Source organism: Herpailurus yagouaroundi, unplaced genomic scaffold (genome assembly GCF_014898765.1).
Source record: "Herpailurus yagouaroundi ecotype Mexico unplaced genomic scaffold, PumYag 166, whole genome shotgun sequence".
Taxonomy (NCBI): Eukaryota; Metazoa; Chordata; class Mammalia; order Carnivora; family Felidae; genus Herpailurus; species Herpailurus yagouaroundi.
The window spans coordinates 11,503,099-11,509,862 of NW_024412407.1; the positions used below are offsets into that span (position 1 = coordinate 11,503,099).

The window sequence follows — 6,764 nt, forward strand, 5'->3', positions numbered from 1 at the left end:
GGGGGGGGGGGGGTAGGGCCTGCAGGAGTTGGGGGGGCAAGAGCCGCGGGGAGAGGGGTGGACTTTGCAGCAGCCACGTGGGGGAGGTTGCAGAGCCAGAGTGGGGGGGGGGCGGGGATGGGGATGGACGTTAGAGGAGCCCTGCGGGAGTGGGGGAGTGGGAGGGGCAGGAGCCGCGGGGGCGGGGCATGCAGGAGACGCGGTGGGGGGGTTGTGGGGGAGGGACATGACCGGAGGCTCCCGCTCACGAAGCTGGCGGCGCAGCGGCAGCTTCTTGAGCTCTCGGTTCTCTCCCTTCTCCTGCCAACAAGGGGTAAGTTGTACCTTTCTGATTCATCTGATTCCAAAGAGACAGATGCTTGTCCAGTGAACCCACATGTAACTCCGCTTTTAGGTTCAGACTTTTCAAGTCAAAACTTTCGTACACGTCTATTCCATCATCTTTTTTTGGTTTGCTGGGTCGTGTTTTCCAGAAAACAAAGAATATTGGAAGAAGGCCCAGAAAGACTGGGGCAGGGCCGCTGTACGTCATGAATTTTCACATAGACTTCTACTTTCAAATAGTTTTATTTTCCCCCTTTGAGTTTGGAAAATGTTACTTTCTGAGGTATGTGTAACTAAGTTCTCCAAGCACCGGCACAAGGAGAGATGCGTGACCTGTTTGGTAGGGCAATTAGCTTCACTGTTAAGATCTGTGTGTCTTGTTGGTTTGTTTTTCTTTTTGTTTCTAGTCAGACCACTTACCTAAAGCTGGGATGAAAATTATACCTACGCAAAATTTTAAGGTATAAAAATACTGGCATAATAGAAGTACAGGGAAAATGTCAGTATGGGAGTACAGGAATTTTGTATTGCATAGTGGCCTCGGAGTCCTGCAAAACTGGGTTCATAACCTTACGTGGCCATTTTCTACCAGGGTCAACTTGAGCTAGGTATTTAACCCCTGAAAAGCCTCAACGTCCTCATCAGTAAAAAGGGCTATAAATGAGCCTACCCGACAAGGTCCTCGCCAGGATTAAATGAGATAATCCATGTAAAACACTTCACAGAGCGCCTGACGCATAGTAAGCACTCCATAAACACGTGTCGTGGTCATTTCTGAGACATGGGCCATCTGTTCTATAGGCTGGTTGTTACGAATGTGTCCTGGATGGAGATCATAAGACACCAAAACGATGGCAAGTCCTCTGAAATGCATAATGACTCTCAGTGGCAAATAAAGTGCTAATCTGTCCTCTATATACCACAGTCTGACCTTGAAAGTATTTTCCAGACTCTGGTGAAAGTCATAGGAGCTCAGGTCTGCAGTCACAAAAGGAATGTGGCTCTTAAAAGCTTACGACAGACCGCAGATATGGGGCAGTTAACTTATCGAGAGGAAATGGGCTCTGGTTTTCTTTGCAGGCCTCAGATCCAGGAGCTGCAAAGTTGAGTCACCAGCTTGCTATCTGACCTCAGGCCAGCCACTTAACCTCTCACTGACCCCATTTCCTTACTTAAAATCAACTCTCTGCTCGTGTTCCGTTCCAGTCATTATCTCTACCCACAAAACTGGGTAGTGACTAAGGTGTCCCAGAGATTTTGAAAATGAGTGCTTCGGTGAGACGGGTATATGAAATAGAATGGTGCAAGGTTTGGAAATGAGTCCAGCTCTGCACTTTGGTGTTTTTTGGTATTATTTTAAGAGCTCTCTTCCTGGAACAAAATCACCAACCCAGACAATAAGCTTTGTCTGACACTGTGACCCGAGTTGCTGATGAAGCTTTCTTGTGTTGGTATTTCTGGGAGTGACAGAATGGAAGAGAACAGCAGCCCCTTTGTGAGGAGGTAGTCAAGAGGGAAATAAATTGTAGTTATTTAAAGAGAATCCAGGACAAGTGAGGCAGTGTCATTTGTGAAAGAACTAGACCAGCAGCTTGGATTATTGGGTTTTACCCTTAGCCACTGTCTGTCTACCTAACCTAGGACAATTTAAACGCTTCTGACTAACCACAGGAGTATTCCCTGAACTAATAAGCTGTCCCAGCTACCAACTTACACAAAACAAATGTACATACACGCCCCTCAGTACTCACTCAGGCAAATTTCTCACCTTCGTGGGGTCTATGGTGAACACCTTGAAACCAAAGGTCTGTTGTGTGTGTGTGTGTGGGGGGGGGTTGTCCTCACTCACATAATGACGAGCTCCAGAAATATTGCTGATGAAAGAGGTGATGAGGGAAAGTGTCTAAAGTGTCGCATGTAAAGTAAGTGAAGTTTCCCCGATTTGTCAGTTTTTCAGATGTCAACCATCTTCAAACAAAAACTTATGGAATAGTCACCTTTTCCTGCCTTCTTGCCTACTTGACGTCAGCCGTATCACCATCAATTGACTTCCTGGCCTGTAATAATTTTTGTTTCCTTACTTGCTAACAGAAGCAGCGCTTCCTGCTTCCCATTTGGTCCTTTAAGCGACTGAGAAATCGAATTAACAAGGCGTATCAGTTAAAGTAAGGTTCAGCTGTGAGTAACAGAAACCAAACTGTAGTAGCTTCAATGCAAAAGGCATGTTTGCTTGTGTAAAGAGGTAAGAGAGGGGTAAGAGGACTCCACAACACCATCTGAGGCCTCTGTCTTTGCTCTGCTCTAAGTGACTTGTCATAGTTTAGGAAAACTTCTGGAGCTCTAACCATTCCAGCCCCCTTCCAAGCAGCAGAAAGAAGGAAAGAAAGAAGAACGAAAAGGTACAACTCTTTCTCTTTTTACAGAACTGTCCTGAAAGTCCTACCAACATTTTTATGACATTTTGTGAGCCGAAACTTAGCCACACAGACTACACCTAGCTAAAAGGGAAGCACAATTCTCCAAACCAGCATTTTACGTGTATATTCGAAGACTCTAAGTGCTTCTGTTTGTTTGCTTTATCATCTCCCTGTTCTCAAGATGTAGAGATTGCTAGAAATCTTGCCTTCTGGGGCGCCTGGGTGGCGCAGTCGGTTAAGCGTTCGACTTCAGCCAGGTCACGATCTCACGGTCCGTGAGTTCGAGCCCCTCGTCGGGCTCTGGGCTGATGGCTCAGAGCCTGGAGCCTGCTTCCCATTCTGTGTCTCCCTCTCTCTCTGCCCCTCCCCCATTCATGCTCTGTCTCTCTCTGTCCCAAAAATAAATAAACGTTGAAAAGAAAAAAATTTAAAAAAAAGAAATCTTGCCTTCTGATAAGCAGCAATTATCCTGAATTGTCAGAAATGGAGCATTACACGGAGAGTGTTATCACTGTGTACCAGCGCTGGGTGACATTTGGAAAGCAGGCAAGATCTCATCCTCTCCATAAATTCTAAGGCCATGTTTTACAGTCTCTTAAAATCCATGCCTTCTTTGAAAAACATAAAAGTCATGTGCCTTCCTTTATTGTTATTTGAAAAAATTAAATTAGATTTTAAGATTCAAAGTAACTCAGATCATAGTAATTTTAGAATATACTTTTCAAAATATGCAAACACACACACCAATGGAGAATCTGAATTCACACATGCCACACTACCACCACCTGCTTTAAGAGTCACTATTCAAAGGCAATGTCCAGCAAAGAACAGACACAAAGTGTTGGTAGGTGGCTTCACAAGAGGCTTGGGAAGGCTGAGAAGATGAAAGAAGTCATGTCTCTGGATCCGGATCTGGTTATTTGGACTGCTGATTTATTGGCCACCAAATTGGAGATCTGATCCAAATTAACTATAGTGCTTATCGACTAAAACGGAGACATTAAGGCTAATCAAACACATTAAGTAGACAATGCATTTCAACCAAATGCAAGGAGATGTCATATTCATGGAGAAGAGGATTGTGAGAAAGCATATTTAAAGCTTCCAAGTACATGTAGATGGTGTCTTGCATTTCGGGGACCCAACAACTCATTGAATGAGTGAATGGACATAGTACAGTGGTAGACACAGACCAGTAGATGAGGGGAGTGAGATAGTCAGATGAAAGGAACGTCAAATAGCTCTGTGGTTTCCAGCCTGTAAGTAGAAGATCCCAGAGGGGGCCTAATAACCTTTGCAGATGTCTTCAGCTTCTTACGTGGAGTAAGCACTTTTCTGTAGAATGAACAAAGTACAACCACTATCATGATGAGGTGGTAGGATGTGCCAGAATATACTCAAGTGTCCACAAAGCTACTTACAAGGAGATTTAAGAAAAGAAAGTCTTAATCTCCCAGGCGAATGCTCAGAATCCGGTAGAGAGAGGACAGCTTCAGGTTTCTAGCTCTGTGGAGCATTTCCTTTGTATAATGCTTTCCTAAGGTTTCCACCAAAGTAGCCCTTTAAGACTAAGAAGAGAGATTACCAGAGCCTGTAAGATTTTCTAGCACATCCCAAAGCAGTGTGCGGCATCAATGTTGGAATTTCTTTGAACTTTTTCCTTGAACATGCATGTAAATTGCATTCTACCCAATAGATAGTCTTTGTTTTCATTTTAAAATTTTCACTAACATTAAAGCATGATTGCCATATTCTGCCTCTTATTATACCCTCCATGACTTCTAATATTCCGAGAGTATACATAGCTCATTTTAAAAACTGAAAATCTGACCTAGAGATAACCCAGGGGGTTATTGTGCTTAACCTTGCTTGAATGTTTTCATATGCCACTTAGATAATTTTTAATGGGGTTAAAAAATGCTCAGCCCTTGAGTATTGCTAGATTATATTCTGCCATCACAGTTAGCTGGGACTCCCCTCGCTCACCAGCTGAGGGAGGAAATAGGGAAGATTGTAAACTATCAGATGATAGTTATCACCCACAGAAAAGGAATAGAAAAAGGGATTTTATGGAATAGCATCTCTGAAAGATCACTGACATGAAACCAGAACCATGTTTTTCAAACATGAGTAATGTAGGAACCTCTTTCAAAGGGAAATTACCCTAATTTTAAGTGCAGACCTAACCATTTTGTCTAAAATGGCCTCTATCAGAAAGCTACTAAATGTAAATAATAACAGTATAAAACTTGTTATTATTTCTGCTTATATTTTTATACAACCACATAATCAAGGCAAATTTACCTATTAGATACAAGCAAAACCAAGAAATTAACACTTTTAATTTTACATAGCCTATGATATTGTGTAGAAAATAAATCTTCAGTGTGAATAAGACTTTTTTTTACATTTGATTTTTTTCAAGCAACTGTAAATAAAAACTTGAGCACAGAAATTGCAGAATGTTAGTTGCTAATTAGTCATCCAGATGACCAAGACTATGCTTCAGATTTTTTTAATTATCATCAAAGTGAATGAAAAATATTTTAGCTGATCAAAAAGGATTTAAATAATATAACAGAAAGTGAATTTAGAATAATAGTCATAAAATTAATCGCTGGGCTTGAAACAGTATAGCTGACAGCAGAGAATTTCTTGCTACAGAGATCAAGGGACTAAGGAACAGTCACAAGGAGCTGAAAAACGCTTTAAACGAAATGCATAACAAAATGGAAACCACCACGGCTCGGATTGAAGAGGCAGAGGAGAGAATAGGTGAACTAGAAGATAAAGTTATGGAAAAAGAGGAAGCTGAGAAAAAGAGAGATAAAAATATCCAGGAGTATGAGGGGAAAATTAGAGAACTAAGTGATACACTAAAAACAAATAATATACGCATAATTGGTATCCCAGAGGAGGAAGAGAGAGGGAAAGGTGCTGAAGGGGTACTTGAAGAAATAATAGCTGAGAACTTCCCTGAAGTGGGGAAGGAAAAAGGCATTGAAATCCAAGAGGCACAGAGAACTCCCTTCAGACGTAACTTGAATCGATCTTCTGCATGACATATCATAGTGAAACTGGCAAAATACAAGGATAAAGAGAAAATTCTGAAAGCAGCAAGGGGTAAACGTGCCCTCACATATAAAGGGAGACCTATAAGACTCGTGACTGATCTCTCTTTTGAAACTTGGCAGGCCAGAAAGAATTGGCACGAGATTTTCAGTGTGCTAGACAGAAAAAATATGCAGCCGAGAATCCTTTATCCAGCAAGTCTGTCATTTAGAATAGAAGGAGAGATAAAGGTCTTCCCAAACAAACAAAAACTGAAGGAATTTGTCACCACTAAACCAGCCCTACAAGAGATCCTAAGGGGGACCCTGTGAGACAAAGTACCAGAGACATCACTACAAGCATAAAACATACAGACATCACAATGACTCTAAACCCATATCTTTCTATAATAACACTGAATGTAAATGGATTAAATGCGCCAACCAAAAGACATAGGGTATCAGAATGGATAAAAAAACAAGACCCATCTATTTGCTGTCTACAAGAGACTCATTTTAGACCTGAGGAAACCTTCAGATTGAGAGTGAGGGGATGGAGAACTATTTATCATGCTACTGGAAGCCAAAAGAAAGCTGGAGTAGCCATACTTCTATCAGACAAACTAGATTTAAATTAAAGGCTGTAACAAGAGATGAAGAAGGACATTATATAATAGTGACAGGGTCTATCCATCAGGAAGAGCTAACAATTATAAATGTCTATGCGCCGAATACCGGAGCGCCCAAATATATAAAACAATTACTCATAAACATAAGCAACCTTATTGATAAGAATGTGGTAATTGCAGGGGACTTTAACACCCCACTTACAGAAATGGATAGATCATCTAGACACATGGTCAATAAAGAAACAAGGGCCCTGAATGAGACATTGGATCAGATGGACTTGACAGATATATTTAGAACTCTGCATCCCAAAGCAACAGAATATACTTTCTTCTCGAGTGCACAT

General features: G+C 41.7%; 1 pseudogene; it reads right to left on the reverse strand.

Annotated features, from left to right (window-relative positions):
- The window catches only part of LOC121039021 (dnaJ homolog subfamily B member 6-like), a 1,698-nt pseudogene extending 1,166 nt beyond the window's left edge, over nucleotides 1-532 (reverse strand).
- Between the last annotated feature and the right edge of the window lie 6,232 nt (nucleotides 533-6,764).